The sequence below is a fragment of the Danio aesculapii genome, chromosome 9 (assembly GCF_903798145.1).
Source record: "Danio aesculapii chromosome 9, fDanAes4.1, whole genome shotgun sequence".
Classification (NCBI taxonomy): domain Eukaryota; kingdom Metazoa; phylum Chordata; class Actinopteri; order Cypriniformes; family Danionidae; genus Danio; species Danio aesculapii.
This window is the reverse complement of record NC_079443.1, coordinates 17,319,795-17,336,926: the sequence shown is the minus strand read 5'-3', so window position 1 is coordinate 17,336,926 and position 17,132 is coordinate 17,319,795.

Here is a 17,132-nt window from a genome sequence, read left to right as displayed (position 1 = left end):
CTGATTCAGATTTTACCACATTTTCACCCTGTTATTTACTTGTTTGTTTTATTTTTTGGCTTTTGTCTTACTTGCTTTCTGGAACCGTCCTTTGCCGAACTCAAACCTTATCACAGTCAACTCTGCTCTGCGTCTCAAATCCTCCAAGCTACAAAACTACTGAATGATGTCTGTTATTTATAAGTACTTGCATTTGTTTGCCTATATACAGTATCTCCATATGGACAGCTTTCCTGCTGCGGAAAGTTTGCTTAGTATTTCACTTTGTATGGTGTTATACTTGAGGCACCGTGCTCAGGTTTGGGTGCGGTGAAGCACGGTTCCACAAAAGAGATAAAGTCAATGTAAAATCTAGGTAAAACTACATGATCGCAGTGCACTTTTCTCTTACATTTGCTTTTGAAAACATTTTGGTTGAGTTTAGGTCATGATAGGGGTCGCTTGGGGATTTCCAAAAGTTAAATACATTTCATGAAACTATTAAAATTACCATATTTTATCCATAACCCACAGACGATAAAAATAGTAGTTAATAAATACATAAAAAATATCAACATGCAAAATAAAAAGCCATCAGTCTTTACATTTACATAGGATTAGTATGTTTTTATTAGATTACAACACCAGGTTTAAGTTTCTGACACGTTTATGGCAATCAAATACATTAAAAATGAATACAGGCCATGACTGAACATTGAGGATGATTTCGTTGTCTCCTAATATGCTCATTTTTATGAAGTTATATTGATATGTGCTTAATGTGTTTGTATTTATAACCATTTCTGAGGATGCTGGGGGTCACGAGTCACTGGCATTATTACATTGGGGGCTGAAAAGTTTGGGAAAACCTGCACTAAGTATTGTATTTCACATTCGCACAAACATAGACAGCACCATCTAGTGGATTTGTGATCTGAAACATGCTACGGAAAGTGCCCAGTGCAACATACTGTATACTTTTAGCAAAAATGTACACTGTGACATGTGTTTCCAACAAACCTAGGCTGAGTTTTCATGCAGGACAATGAGCCCCCTCACACAAAAAACAGGTAAAGCAGTTCCTTGAAGATGAAAGCATTTAAATAATGAAATGTCCAGCCCAGAGTCCTGACATAAACCTGAGTGAAAATCTCCATCAAAAAGTTATGGGAAAAAAATCCTCTATACAACTGTATTAACTTTAATTGTCAAAAAAGCACACTTTTAGAAACTGGTTTATGATTTAGGATGTAACAAAAATCTGCTTTTCATCTTACTCAGTCTCTCATTATAAGGGTTGTAGTCATGCGACTAATTTGTGAATGTAAAATACAAGCATGGACATAAAACAGCTATGACCTAAAAGCATATTATGTAATACATTCTGTCTCACAGTTACTCTTTTCTTCATCATCTGCCTCTTATTCCTTGTCTTTATTTCTTTCCCTCAAGCATTACTGAGAGAGAAGTGAGCCAGAGCAAACAAACATCTTCAGGAATGTTTACAGACCTACTCTCCCTCAAAAGGCCTTTTTTCCGCCATTGTTACTGAAACCGTTTCATGTGACAAGACACATTCTTGTGTGAATTCAGTTGCCTTTAGTAATGCTTCTGTCAGATAAAGTCTAACAAAAGGTTTTATTGACACACGTAAAGCTCATTTAATTGTACGTGCTTGTGAAAGTTATTCTAAATACATGTTACATCCGTTTAGTCTCTTAATGCAAGCAAATTTGTGACCATTTAAACTTATTTGTAAAAAGACCTCTTTCTCTTGTTTTGCCTACAACGAAGCACAAGATTCCCTGTGAGATTCTCAAATCATATTAGGACTTAATGGAGCTGGCGTTCATGCCAGCTGGAGGGCACGTGGCATTATTAAAGCCAAATGGGATATAATGAATTCTACGAATAGCTAAGTTATACGTGAATGTATTTTTCACTCATTTTTTAACCTGACAATGTAATTTGACATGAAAAAACATGGTATTACATTAAAAATGAATGAAAAATGCACTTCATTATACTGGTTTCAAGTACAAATGTACAATACGTTGCTCAAAAAGCATTCGGTCATTTACAATGTTTTGTTTCTGCGATTTATATTACAATATTGAAACTATTTGACCAGACGGCTTAAATATCTCTGTTTGGAAAAAGTTATATATTTGAGAATGAGTGAAGTGATTTAGTTTTATTTATTTTATTATTTATTTAGACGTTTACATATATATATATATATATATGTAAGTAATAATATAATAATATACTAATTAATTAATTAATTAATTAAAAGCACAGGTAAATGCAATAGAACAAAGATACAAATTAATTAAAAATTGGTTTACTCTTTTTTGGGGTGCCTAACAGTGTTTAGGTATAGACATTAGGCAATAAAAGACAAAATGTCATAGAATAGTTTCCACTGTATAAATTAAGCACAACGCCATGTTCCAAACTTAATAGACATACTGTGTTTTATATAAGGCATGCATTTGCCCAATCAAAGTATTTTTACATTACTAGCACTTCCTATTGTGCCAGGTTAAACTCTATTTTTTGGTCCTCCAAAGTAATTTCCAAAAAAGTTTGGTTTCATTATTGGTTTCTGTGGTGCGAACACACCAAAAAATGGTTCCAATAGTTGTAGAAACTATAAAATCTGTTAAATCAGCACAAAAGCACCCATGATTTTAATACTGTTGTACATTTTGAGAATCCATGTGACCCTGAACCACAAACCAGTCATAAGGGCAAATTCTTCAGCAGGATAACACTCTTACTTCAGCCTTCACATCAAAGTTCCTCAAAGCAAAGAAGGTCAAGGTGCTCCAGTATTGGCCAGCCCAGTCACCAGATATGAACATTATTGAGCATGTCTGGAGTAAGATGAAGGAGGCATTGAAGATGAAGCCAAAGAATCTTGATAAAACTCTGGTAGTCCTGCAAGAACACTTTCTGTGTCAGATGACTTAATCAATAACTTATTCGAGTCCTTGCAGAGATGTATGGATGCAGTCCACTAAGCTCATGGGACTCATACACAATATTAATTTTTTCCCACTGCACTATGATTTTATATTCAATACTGCACATTATTTCTGTTAAGTGACAAGACTGTTGTATATGCAAAGTCAGACCTTACTTTCCTAATTAAATAATTAAAAATCAAGGCATGATCATTTTTTATTTAGGTAAAATAAGAGTACACTCAAAAAAAATATTTGTTGGATTTACATAAAAAAGAGTGTGAAGTGTTTCCACGCAAGTGTGTTGAGTAGTTTCTTCAAGCAACAATATAGTTGAATGAACTAAAGAAATTCAGGTAAAGTTGACAAAATATTTTTAGTAGATACAACCCATTCAGATGTGTCACTACTGCATTTTAGTTATATGTATATTTTACTTAGTAATGTTCTGTTAGATTTATGAACTTTCAATATGTAGGGTGAACACTTTTTTTATTAACTTTTAAGTATTTGCTCTATACATCTTTACAAAGTCTTTTATTGTGCAACTGACTTTAATAATTGGTAAAAATCTTAAATAACAGTTTGTTTCTGAATAAAAAATGGTAAAAACAACATTTTGGTCAATAGTGAACATACTTACAATGTGCAACTTCCATATTGCAATACCAATGGTACTTCGAACAATATATGATATTTTGAAATGTTTAAGCTATTGTCAAAAAACATTACAACTGGGCTCTATTAAAAAAAAAACAATCACAAAAATAACAGTTTGTTTCAAAAGGACAAAAAATCCTTAAGAATATTTATTATTGACCAAAATGTTGTTATTTTACTACACTAAAAAAATTATTCAAAGATGATTCCCTGGATTTACAAATTTTTTTTTACGTTAAGTGGTTGTAAACAATTTATTTGGGCTGAACAAATTAAGTTGAACATTATTAAAATTTATTTGTTTGTTTAAATTCAACACAATTAAATTGTTTGCAACAGTTTTGCATGCAACACTTTTTTCAGTTATGTGCAAATGCTTTCAAATACTGTAATCATTTTTACTTTAATAAAATAAAAGGAGAGCTGAAGACAAGCAACAAAATGCTAAGTTTTTGATATCACAAATCATTTGAGCCATTGGTAAATAAAAGATTGAAACTGACCTCCAATCTTTGTAAATAACAACAAACAACTTATGTTAAACCAAATGTTGATGCCATCAACAAAACAGCATTAAAACTGGCACCTAATTTTAAAACCAGAAACAAGTTAAATGTCACAAAGAAAACATCAAAACATCTTCATTTCATTTTTTTAATCTGTCCAGAATGATGTACTGATTCAACCAACGTTAAGTGCGTCAAGTCCCAGCAAAACTTTCTGGAAAAACTTAAATGTGTATATGACTCCCAAAAGAAGAGTACAAACAATGTTAAATTGGCCAGTCAAACCCTTGATACTTAAAGCTTACAGTACTAAATATCTGTAGAAATAACACAGTAAGCTTGTGTTAATTTAGTTACTTTTATATTTTGTGTAATGTGAACAAGTGTGGGTGTAGTAAAACTAACAATAGTGAAAGTTTATTTTTTGAGTGTAATTTAGAGGCCTTTGCCTTTCATATTAGCCACTTCTAATACCAACTGATCAACTAGAAGTCAAGCTATCATTTGTTGTTCCTAAAACTTGGATAGATGACAAGATTTTTGTCAGGTAGTTTATTATACAATATACTATATTTTGCAGAGATACAACTACACTGTAAAAAAGGCAGGGTTTCACACAATTCATTTATGTTGTCCCAACACAAATCGGTTAACTTAACAAATTGAACAAAAGCTGTCCCCGAAATCTCAAGAATTCCATTGTTTCAGCTTGTGTTAAATAAGTAGTTTGAAGAAGCAGCAAAATCCTTTTATTTTTTGAGTGTATTTAAAAATCTGGAATCGAATCTAAATCTAAATAGTGAGAAAATAACCTTTAAATTTGTTCAAATTAAGTTCTTAGCAGCGACGCGCAATACTAATCAAGAATTAAGTTTTGATATATTTACAGTAGGATATTTACTAAATGGAAAAGTATTTGTACTTAATATTCAAATCAAAAAAGAAAATTACTATAATTTTGACTCTATTATATGTTCTTATTGCTATTGTCAAAAACATACCCGCGTGACGTAATTACTCCAAAAAAGAAAATTCATAGAGTTTTGTATAAATCATGTCTCAGACCGCCCATTCATTACAGTAGATGCACTCATATTATCTAAACAAACCAAACTCTGAATTCAAATTAGCCAAAACGTGCACCAAAAGTGCTAGTGTGATAGCCCCCTAAATTTGGCCCTGGGTCCCTCTGCCCCTCCCTGTCGCTTCAGTGGATTGTGTTGAGGATGTTTTCCATGTCCACTGATAACAGACACTCCATTTGGTTTCTGGAAATATTGTGGAGCTATTTTCTGCACCTTTCCATCTCTCACTCTTCACCTCGCTCTTTTCTAATCATACATGGAGACCTCCTACCAGCACTCTCACCACCCCTAAACCCCCTTTATCTCTCCCACTTAGTTATGCAGTGATACTCATCTAACGATGGAGCTGTATCAGAACTGCTACATTACATGCATTTTTGCATAGAAAAGGTAAGTGTATGTGATATTTGACACTGATGAAAGCCATTGGGGCTTTCTTCATTTGCAGTGTGAAAGTGATTATGATATTCAATAGGATGCAAGAGTGGGGTTTGGGAAATCTCTTCTCATCATCACAGCAACAGATGGAGTAATGACACAAACGCCCTGCACATCTGTCAGCTTAAAGCTTAAGCTATTAACAGACATTCAGCTTGTGTTTCGTATTCTCTTCTGTGTTTAACATTTGCCTTTTCATAGATGATGTATTTTGGTCCAGACTCAAAGTGACACCAAATGTGTTTGCACAAGGAATTAAAGGAGAGAATGCATATCAGGGATGAAATTAGTGCTGTTAAAAATAGTTTTAAGGCTCAGGAATAAAGATTCTATCATTATCTAATTACTCCTAATATCATAACAAAAATCATGTGTTTTTAAAATAAGTGTGCTTAATTGAATTAGACGTGCACTTAAAAGACCTGTCTTTTTTTAATCTGTGCTTGCTGGAAAATAGAGTAGTTCACAGTTTTCTTGTTACACCTCTGATGTGCATGTGCTTTAGTAGTAAGAGTAAATTGAGCAATTCTATAAGATATAACCCAATCATTCTAAATGATATAACTTTATACCAAATGCTGGCCCTATATGTGTTGGTAACCAATATCACTGACCACTTAAATGTTATTACACTGTAATAAGGACAACCCAGGCTTATTCTGATTACGTACCCCGGTATATATTTCTGGAGAAAACGAAATACATACCAGGAGGTGCGTTATTTGCAGGTTTTGTCTTTACGAATCCGCCAGAAGCCGATGTGTATGCTTTTTGATATCTCAAATTTCTCTCACGAGTGACATTCACACCAGATGCTGCTGTCGACTGAGCGACTGACTGACCGACTGACCAATAACCCCACCCACCCCCTTCCCTAATCGAAAACGATAGTGTTTTAAAAAGCACCAATTGATCAGCACCCACCGACTTCTATAAACCCAACCCACAGTGTTTTGAAAGGTAATTCAGAAAAAGAAAAGCTCCCGCGGCGGCCTGGTTTTTTACCTCGTTTTCAGATTTTACCACATTCTCACCCTGTTATTTACTTGTTTATTTTATTTTCTGGCCTTTGTTTTTGTCTTACCTGCTTTCTGGAATAGTTGTTAGCCAGACTCGAAATCGGCGTCAAGGTCAACTCCGCTCTGCATCTCAAATCCTCAGACGTACATGCGATAATAAACACATGCGGGCATTTCTTCTTTCTTTCTGTTTACTGAACTAGTCTGCAGTAGCAAAAACAGGATGGCCATTAGAAACAGATGGCCAACCAAAAAGTAGTTCGGGGTTATACAAAGAGTGGCCAACACAAAATACATACATTTCTGATATGCGAGTGCCATCTCACACTCAATACACTATAATAATATGGTATAAATACAGCACTATAACATACAAACGGGAGAATGTCACTCATTTGTTTACTAATTTGTTTATTAATTTAAATAGCTGTAGTTGGAAATTACGCTGTTTTTCTCTTCTAAGGGATTATTATGCAGTCTCTGTCACCATCTTCTGGATGAACAACGTCAACTGTCTTTGCTCTATTCCATGATAGGCTAATGGCCACTGACGTCTCTCAGAAATTAGAAATATTTCAGAAATAATTATAAATATATATATATAGAAATATATATATATATATATATATATATATATATATATATATATATATATATATATATATATATATATAAATATATATACATTTAGAAATATATATATATATATATATAAAATAAACTGCTATCCTTATAAATAAACTGCATAGTTGCAATCTAAAAACTACATTCTCGCCTAAAAAAGGCCTCAAAAGTACATTATGTTGTCCAACAGCTGCAATATTTATCAAACTGTAGAGTCCTCTGCTTGTGAAGAGGCTGGATAAGTGCTGTTATTTGCAGAATATCGGACGGCTATCAGCCAATCAGATTCAAGAATATTCATAAAGAACCAAAACATTCGTAGTAAAAGATATCACAATGAATATTCAGCTTTTGATATTGGGTAAAAAAATGTATCAACATATATCTAATATTTCTCTAGCAATTTTTGTCTAGTTGTTGTTAAACATGAATATGTATGCTTAACAACAAACCACTGCAGTATAAAAATAAATGACTTTAAATATCAAATTAAAAGTTTATGCAAGAATAATGGGTGTCTAAAAAATGTAATTCATACCCAAAGCATTATATGTTGACAGTTAGGGTACCACCATGAGTTATAAATTCAATATAATGAAAATAAATAGAATATGTTGTTGATATGTATTTGATATATTTATATTGCTGACTGTGACCAGTTTAGTGGAACTGGTCAGAATCGGGGAGATTTTTTTAAGGAATATATAATCTGAGGAGAAGCTCTGTAAGGTAACCAGATCACACTGAACTGTTTGGAACAGCAGGAAATTGAAGTCAGATGTTTGTCCTTAAAACGGCACTCTTCACTAGGCTGCATAGACTCAGTGGGAGAGTGAGTCCTGTGTTTGTCTGATCTAATTTATTTTCTCTTTACCCATGCTAAGAACTCCACAGATGAAGAATGGAAGAATTATTGCCATAAATTTACTTTTATTTTGAAGGAACAATGGTGCATACTTATCAAAACAGTACCACTTTGTTGAGTGACTTTTAAAAGTAGTTTTGGCCTGGACATCACCTGATATAGATAAACATTCAAAAGTAATACTAAATGAACAATGAATAATGAAAAAAATATTGACAAATGACATGTTCCTTTTAACAGTTAAAAGCAATTAAACCCATTACCTTAAAAGCAAAAAGTTGACTTTACTTAAAAATTTAAGCAAAAAAGTAAATTAACTTACATTTTTTATTAAAGTCAACAATTCGCTTTAAAGTCAACCCCTTTTTTAAAGTAAAGTCAACTACAAATTGACGATGTCCCCCAACATTGTGGGACATTGCATTTTTATTTGGAAATTAAAATCAGGTTGACGTCAGAACCTAATGTCAGGTCGACATCAATGTCCAATGTTTGACAGACATTGGATTTTGGTTACTTCGAGCGCAAACTAAAAACAACTAAATATCAGCGTCTAATTATGTTACAGCTTAATGTTGTGTGGACGTTACCACTATGACATCTATCAGACATTGAATTTTAGTTGCCATACCTGATGAATAATTGTCAGTATTTGACATTGATATGACGTTGGTTTAAGATGTTGGCTCGACGTTGTATTTTGGTCAACAAAATCTACAATGAACAAAATATCAACGTCATTTCACATTGTCCTTAGATGCTGGCGACCTAAATCTAACCTAATATGAACATCTTATGACATTGTGTGTCTGCTGGGGATGTTTTACTCCTTTTTTTTAAGTCAAATCAACTACACTATAAAAAATCTGGCTTCCACACAATTTCTTTATGTTGTCCCAACACAAATTGATTAAGTTACCTTAAATCGTTTTTACAAATTTAAGTTGATTAAACAAAAAACAATTAAGTTGTCCCCAAAAAACGTCAGGATTTGGTTGTTTGAACTCATAAACAAGTAGTTTAAAGAAGCAGCATAAGTAATTGTCTGAGTGTACTCAAGTCAACTAATCGTTTTAAAAGCAAAAAATGTACACTTTTATTTTAAAGTACAGCCAACTAATTGCTTTAAAAGCAACAGGTTTACTCACTTTTTTGGAGAAAGTCAACAAACCGATTTAAAAGCAATGGGTTTATTCACTTTTTAAGTCAAACAGCCATTTCAAAAGTTACAAGTTTACACATTTTTAGGTAAAGTCAAATAACTGCTTTAACAGCAAGATGTTTACTAGTGTATGTTTTTGTAAAGTCAACTTTTGCTATAGGAGCAATAAGTTCTCTCATTTTTTAGCAATGGGTTTACTCACTTTTATATACTTAAGTCAAATAACCTTTAACAGTGTAATATTTGCATAACCAATATAGGGTGTTTTATATGTGATTTATCATATATTTGATGTTCAGAAGGAATTCAGAAATGTCAGCATAGGCTCATTCTGAAAACGCAGCCCTATATACATTTCCGGAGATCGTGAATTATGTAGCCAGAAGTATGTATGTCTACATTTCTTCTTTAAAATGAATGCTATGGGGAGGTATGACAATGTTCCTTTTCGCACTAGCAGCTGACCGCTTACCTCCATATGGACGATTTTGTGGTTGTTACCAGTTTATCCAGTGGCTCACAGCGTACGCTGGCAGACTTGACATGCAGAGCGGAGTTGACCACAATGATGGGGAAAGAACAGTTCCTGAAAACAGGTAAGACAAAAACAAAAGCCAAAAAATAAAACAAAAATGTAAATAACAGGGTGAAAATGTGGTAAAATCTGAAAATGTAGTAAAAATCAGGCTGCTGCGATGGCTTTTGTTTTTCTGGATTGCTTTTCAAAACACTGTCGGTTGGGTTTAGAGAAGGGGGTGGGTTGGGGGATTGGTCAGTTGGTAAGTCAGTCGACAGCAGCCTCTGGTAGATTTACGTGAGAAGAGCAGGCATAAATGGCACTGGCGAGTGTTATTTGAGATCTCAAAAATCGTACACAGCGGCCTCTAGTGGATTTGCGAAATCCAAAACATAATAAATAAAAAATAAAAAAAACGTATCTCCTGAGATGTTGAAACGTGAAGTGACGCTAGACAAAGGGAGTCTGGATCCAAGCGCAGGTTTATTAATTGGAATGGTCAGATGTATACGGGCAATCCAGAGTCATAGTCAAATATACAGGCAATAGTCAGTACAGCAGGCAACATAAACAAACAAACAAGATGAGGATCAAAAGCAAGACAAGGCAAGGAAAATGCATCTTTATGTTTACAAAACTGTTCAACAAGACTCAGCACTGAAGTGTGTGTGTGTGTGTGTGTGTGTGTGTGTGTGTGTGTGTGTGTGTGTGTGTGTGTGTGTGTGTGTGTGTGTGTGTGTGTGTGTGTGTGTGTGCGTGCGTGCGTGCGTGTGTGTGTGTGTATGCTGTATAAATGGTCGTAGTAATCAGTTCATGAGTAGCTTCAGCTGTGTCTGTCTGCAATCATGGGGATCTAGGCCAGGTGTGTGAGTGGTGCATGACTGGACCTTGTAGTCCATTTATTGGCGGATTTGTAGTTCTATGCAATATTGTGTGTTTACCAGCAATCTGCACAGGCTGGATCGCTGGTGATCGTGACAGACATATTTGGCACTCTCCAGAAATGTATATAAGGCCACGTTTTTTGAATAAGCCTGAATGGAGAAATGTTCTCTGAATTTGAGAACATTTTCATGGGAACATTATTTCTTTTTTTTTTTTTTCTCAGTGCTCAGATCACACAGAGCATTGCTGCTGAGATTATATTATTACCAAGTACAGATAGTAGGCTTAAAGAAAAATGGTGTTGTTGTTTTTCTTCTTAATCATCTCATATAAGACCTTCTGACCTCATCCATAAATCTAGCATACCCGCGCACCACTGGATCAACAAGCCATGCACTGATGACGTCTCCTTTCTCATTCCTAACAAACACATTTTTATCTCTGCATAACAAGAGATCAACAACCCTTTCCAATGAGTCTCCTCCAGACCGGGCCTCACTCATCTCCCAGTCTTGCCTCTAGCACTGATGAGTCTATTTATAACGTCTCATTCCAATGCAGGGTTAAGAGAGGCTTACTAGCATGGAGGTAACATTTCAAACGACTGCTCCACTCATCAGTGTGCCAATACAAATAGATTCAAACTAGAAAAAGCTTAGCATTAGACAAACACATCTACACAGAACTGACAATAAAAATTAGAAGCCAGAAAAATTGTATTGAAACCAACATAGGCTCATCCTGAAAACGTAGCCCTATATACATTTCTGAAGATCGCATTTGGCTGCATTACATCTTTAAAGCAAACGCTAAGAGGCGGTATGAAACTGTTCATTTTTGCGCTCACCAGCTGAACTCTTTCCTTCGTATGTAAGGCTTTCCTGCTGTTACCGGTTTGTCCAGTGGCTCGCCGCGTACATCGGTGGACTTATGATGTAAAGCGGAATTGACCACAATGACAGGGTTCAAGTCTGGCAAAGAACATTTCCAGAGAGCCTGTAAAGCAAAAACAAAAGAGAATGAAATAAAATAAACAAGTAAATAACAGAGTGAGAATGTGGTAAAATCTGAAAGGGCTTTTGAAATTGGATTTCTTTTGAAAACACTTAGTTGGGTTTAAGGAAGTGTGTGGGCACTGGTTAATCGGTGCTTTTGAAAACACTATCGGTTGGGTTTTGAGGAGAGGGTGGGTCAGTTAGTCAGTCAGTCCGTCAGTCATTTGGCAGCGGCCTCTGGTGGATTTATGTGAGAACAGCAGGTACTAATGGCACTTGTAGGAGTAATTTGAGATCTCAAAAATCATACACTCTGGTGTCTCTGGTGGATTTGCGAAAACAAAAACTGCAAAGAAACGTACATTCTGGAACATATTTGGCACTCTCCAGAAATGTATATAGGGGTATGTATTCCGAATGAGCCTGGGTTGATTGAAACACAATGTCTTTCAATCAATTCTTACTTCCTTTCAGTATGTTAATTGAGTGAATGATTCAATTACTAACCCAAAAAAAGTCAGCCTTTTGTTTCATTCCTACATTCATTCCTGTTTGTTTCAGGGTATCCAGCGAACATTCAAATAATGTTTCCAAACGAAAATAAAATTTAAATTTATAAAGTTGACTTTACATCAAAAAGTGAGTAAACACATTGTAAATTGGAACTGTTAAGTTGACATAACGTAATTTTTAAAAATATTTTTGCACATTGTTAATTTGCTTAATCATTTTAAGGCAATTGAGTTTACTCACTTTTAAAGTAAATCAACTAATTGCTTTAAAAGTTAAGGATTTAGTCATTTTTAAAAGTAAAGTCATCTAATTGCTTTAAAAGTTATGGATTTACACACTTTTAAAAGTAAAGTCAACTAATTGATTTAATAGCGCAAACTCAAACTAGAAAAATCTTAGCATTGGACAAACACATCTACACAGAATTGACAATACAGATAACTTGTATTGAAACTCAATGGGCCCTATCGTACACTCAGCGCAATAAGGCGCAAGACGTGTTTGGCCCCATTTGTTGCTATTTTCAGACCAGTGAAACTTTATTTTTCACGTTTTGCACTACATTGTTTAAATACCAAATCCATTTGTGCCACTTTGTGGACTCATTTGCGTGCTGGTCTAAAATAGTGGTGTGCTAAAGAGCATTGTTGGTGCGTTGCGATTTTGAAGATCTGAAATAGACCACACCATTGACCATCTAAAAGCTAGGATAATGATCAGCGCAGAGCGCATTAGTTATGCACCTATGTGGGTTGAAAGCTTGCTTAATATACACATGATGTACAGCAATACACAAATATCTTTACATATGAAAAAAAAACTTGTATAATGTTATTATTATTAGCAATATTATTTATTAAATTCATATGTATATTTGTTTTAATAAAAACCAGCGTAGATTGGTCCACCTGTCAGGTTTTGGAGATGTAAGCGTCAATATATGGGGCATAAGAATAGGACTAAGGTGTTTGGATATAATAGGATAAGTGTTTGGATAACTTTGGATAACTGTTTTTTTTTACCAAACTTTGTTATTATTGTTCATTTAATAGTTTGCTGGAGATCAGAACTGAATTTAGAGAAAGTTTATGAAACAAATGTTTGTGCTTAATAAACTAAATTAAATATGTAGGCTAATGGATGTCTTCAGTGGAGTGCATACAACAATGTTTTCTTATGCACGAAAGTAAAGAAGTAAAGAGAAAGTAAAGAGGCAGAATGAAGGAGGCTCATTCTTTATCCCCGCACTGCAGATGGTCTGTTTAACTGTTTCTTGCTAATGAAGCATTCAGTTTATACACTTACAAATTCCACCATGTAAATAGCAAATGCGCCATGGCGCGACGCAACTGACTCCTAAAGGGAATGGGAGATGAGACTCTGGTTGTTTAATGCACGTTATGCTCATAACACACCAATAACTCATTAAGAGAATAAGTTGAACCTTGTCAGACCACGCGCCAGGGCGCAGATCGTATTTTCTCGTGCTCAAAATAGCAAAAGTGGCTGTGGACATGCCCTTAATGCTTTTGCGTCACGCGCTTTAAACTTTGCTCTAGATCATTAAAATAGAGCCCAATGTCTTTCAATCAATTCTTACTTTCGTTCAATATGTTAATTGTGTAAATGATTCAATTACTCACCCAAAAAAGCCTCTTGTTTAATTTCTGAATAAATCTTGTATTTCAGGTTACTACTTATTTCAGGGTGTCCAGCGAACACTCAAGTGATGTTCCCATAATGCAAAATGAAAAAAAAAAAAAAATAAAAAATGTTACTTGGAACTGTTATAACTTAATTTGGTTCATTTACTCAATTTTAGGCAGTGGGTTTAAAAAGTCAGCCATAATACAATTCACAACCATAACTAAACAGAAAACACTAGTGAATCACAAAATACGGAAACTGTTGATTAACAGATATTTTTTATGGTGCACTGGGATTCTATTAATAAAAATTAAATAATGCTGTGAAAGATTTTTTATGTTTATTGGGTTTTCAAAAGGGCATATGATTCATAAGTATGTCAGATGCACACTGAAAAAAAATATTTAAAAAATTAAAAATTGGTTAAAGCAAATGATTTATTTTTTGTTGGCTCAAGTGATCAAATGTAGATGTGAAACCATTACCCTTTTTTTAAATTGGATGAACATTTTATGGTAATTGTATTTGATTAACTATTTGTTTAGAACAAAAGAGAATTTAAATTAAGTGACTTTCTTCAACAAGACAAATATGCTTTGTACCAAGTTATATAAAATTTCTCTCATTAAGATAGAAACTACTGTTTAAGGCAAATTCATTATTTTTCAAGTGATAAATTTTGATGTGAACCTTACCCTAAATCTTTTTAATTGGATGAATGAAAGCTTTTTTCCAGTGCAGTTCACTTTGCGTGATCATGCAGAAGCTCATGTTTCTTGGCTTGGATGTGAAGCCACAACAGTCAAATCTGACCATGCATTGTGTCGAGGTTTCTAAAGCCCTGTAGATATTTGCTGTTTGGTTGGTCTCCTAGCAGAGATGGTTATTTTGGGGGGAAGGTTATACGAGAAATGGCTTTCACTCCAGGCTCTGCTCCAGGGTTTCGTAGTTCCTTTCACCCATGGAAACGTCCAGGATGTTTTTTTAATGTCAAAGGACAAATGACCTTGAGATTATTTTAAGAATAGGTCACAAGGGTTAGACAAAAATTAGCAACGATAAGATCAGTTAGGATGTTGTCTTGGGCTATGTATACTTTAATCCAAAAATATTTTTAAAAAGCATGATATTCTCTATGCCAGTGAGGCCCAAACTAGGACCCGCGAGCCAAAGCTGGCCTATGATAACCTTTGATTTGGCCCGCCGTCCCATCTGAAAAGAGAGGGAGAATGATGGGAATGGTTGTCAATTTAAATTGAATGTAAATCTTTGTTTTATTGTTAAAATCTAACTAATTAAATGTTTTAATCAAATGGTGTAAATGAATCAGATTTAGTTTAAATGTACATACCCGATCCCCCGACAATGCAGAGACTTTGGTGAGCAAATCAAGTCAATAGCAGATTCTGCTTGACTAGAGTATTCAGCATTGAACTCCACTGTGTTATAAATGTGATTGCTTGTTTTTATTGCAATAAGTAATCATTTTAAAAGTTATACTGCATTACTTAAAACCATTTCAGGTAATGTTTTCTGTTTATTTTGATATATAAGGAAATTACTTTAATTTAAAATAATTTAACTTTGGCCCACAGCTCTTCATGATGGCCCTTCATATGAAAAAGTTTGGGCACCCATGCTCTATGCTTTGTCCTCCTCAATGTGATGGCATCCAACAAGTTTTTTTGTAGATGCTCTTGTAAATTGGTTACATTTGAAAACACTGTTTAAATCAGACCTTACAGTAAAATAGAAAAAGTGAACATAGTTACAAATTTAGATCTGTTTTATACAGGCTAACATGCATAAAACTTCAGAAAAATTTACTCAGGATTACTGTTTTGTTGCAAAACTTGGTGTGAAGTTGCTTTTAAGACCATTTGGAAAAGTGTTTGAATGTAAACAGAATCCACCACTATAGTTTGTTGCTTATGAACACACATTGATGCCCTTTTGATCACCATTAACAACACGAAAATTATTATAATATAACAAAAGTTATATTCATCTGAACTCTTCAATGACAAATTTGCAATGGATTTTGGATCTTTACAATGAATGTAAAGTACCTTGATGTCAAAATGACATCAAATTGACATTGAACATTGGTGTCAAAAACATGTCACAAACTGATGACAGGACAATCCTTGTCCACAAACTGATGACAGGACAATCCTTGTTTTTCTTGTTTGATTTTTTTTTTATATTAGGTGTCAATTTGATGTTGTTTTATTTATTTATTTATTTATTTATTTTTGTTTTATTAAGATGAGTGGTAAATCTGGATTTCACCATTTCCAGATTTGAAAAGCTCTCGGGTAAAAATAGTTTCTTACAAACGTATTTATGTCGCGCATTAGCAGACCACTGTAATCCAACTGCTTGGGTCCACACACGAGCTGTGCTTTCATCGCGGGAAAATGGAAACAATGGAAACTTTTGTTTCGGCTCATTTAAAAACAGAACAGCGACAGCTCATGTGTCCGAACAATTCTTCTACTTCTTCCACTTGTTTTAATATATCATGCATATTAATGAAGTTGAATCTCTTCACAATAGAGCGTGTTGATTGGTTTGAAGTCTTTCTCATGAATTAATGCTGAAAACTCAATAATGTCACTTTGTACTGGCCGGTACAGACATCCAATCGTTACGCTGGAATTTACACAAGGATCTCATGGCCGTGACGTAGCTTCAAAATTTCAAACTGGAAGAAAGAATTTGCTCAAAATAACGCAAAAACAACCAATTTTTACTAAACATATGTGTCCTAATAGTGTTTTAGCAACGTGGGATACATATATGCCTGACAACATCTTAAAAAAAGTGTTTTGGTGATCCTTTACTACTGTCCGCCTCTCCCTCCCCCACTCTTCTATACTTTCTATTCACCTTATTCTCGGCGTATGAGTGGGCGCAGCCATTTGAATCATTTTGGCTCAAGACTTCCGGTCTCATTCACTTCCATCCATTTTTAAACGTTAAAAACAGCTCGTTTTGCTGCTTGGTGTTGCAAATTGATATTTTCTTATTATATTATTCCACTTTGTCTGTATTGTCATGCAAATACTTGTATGTAGAGTAAGTAGTTTGACCGTTTTCTGCCGTTTATTAGTCCTAGTCATTTCTCCCATAGGCAGCTGAATCGGAAGTTCTAAAACAATTGCAAAAAATTCTTCCGCTTTGAAGAATAAGGTCAATAGTAGTCACAATCTCCCAAACCCACTAATCCCTCTCCCCCCGACCCTCTTACTTCCTCTCCCTCTAC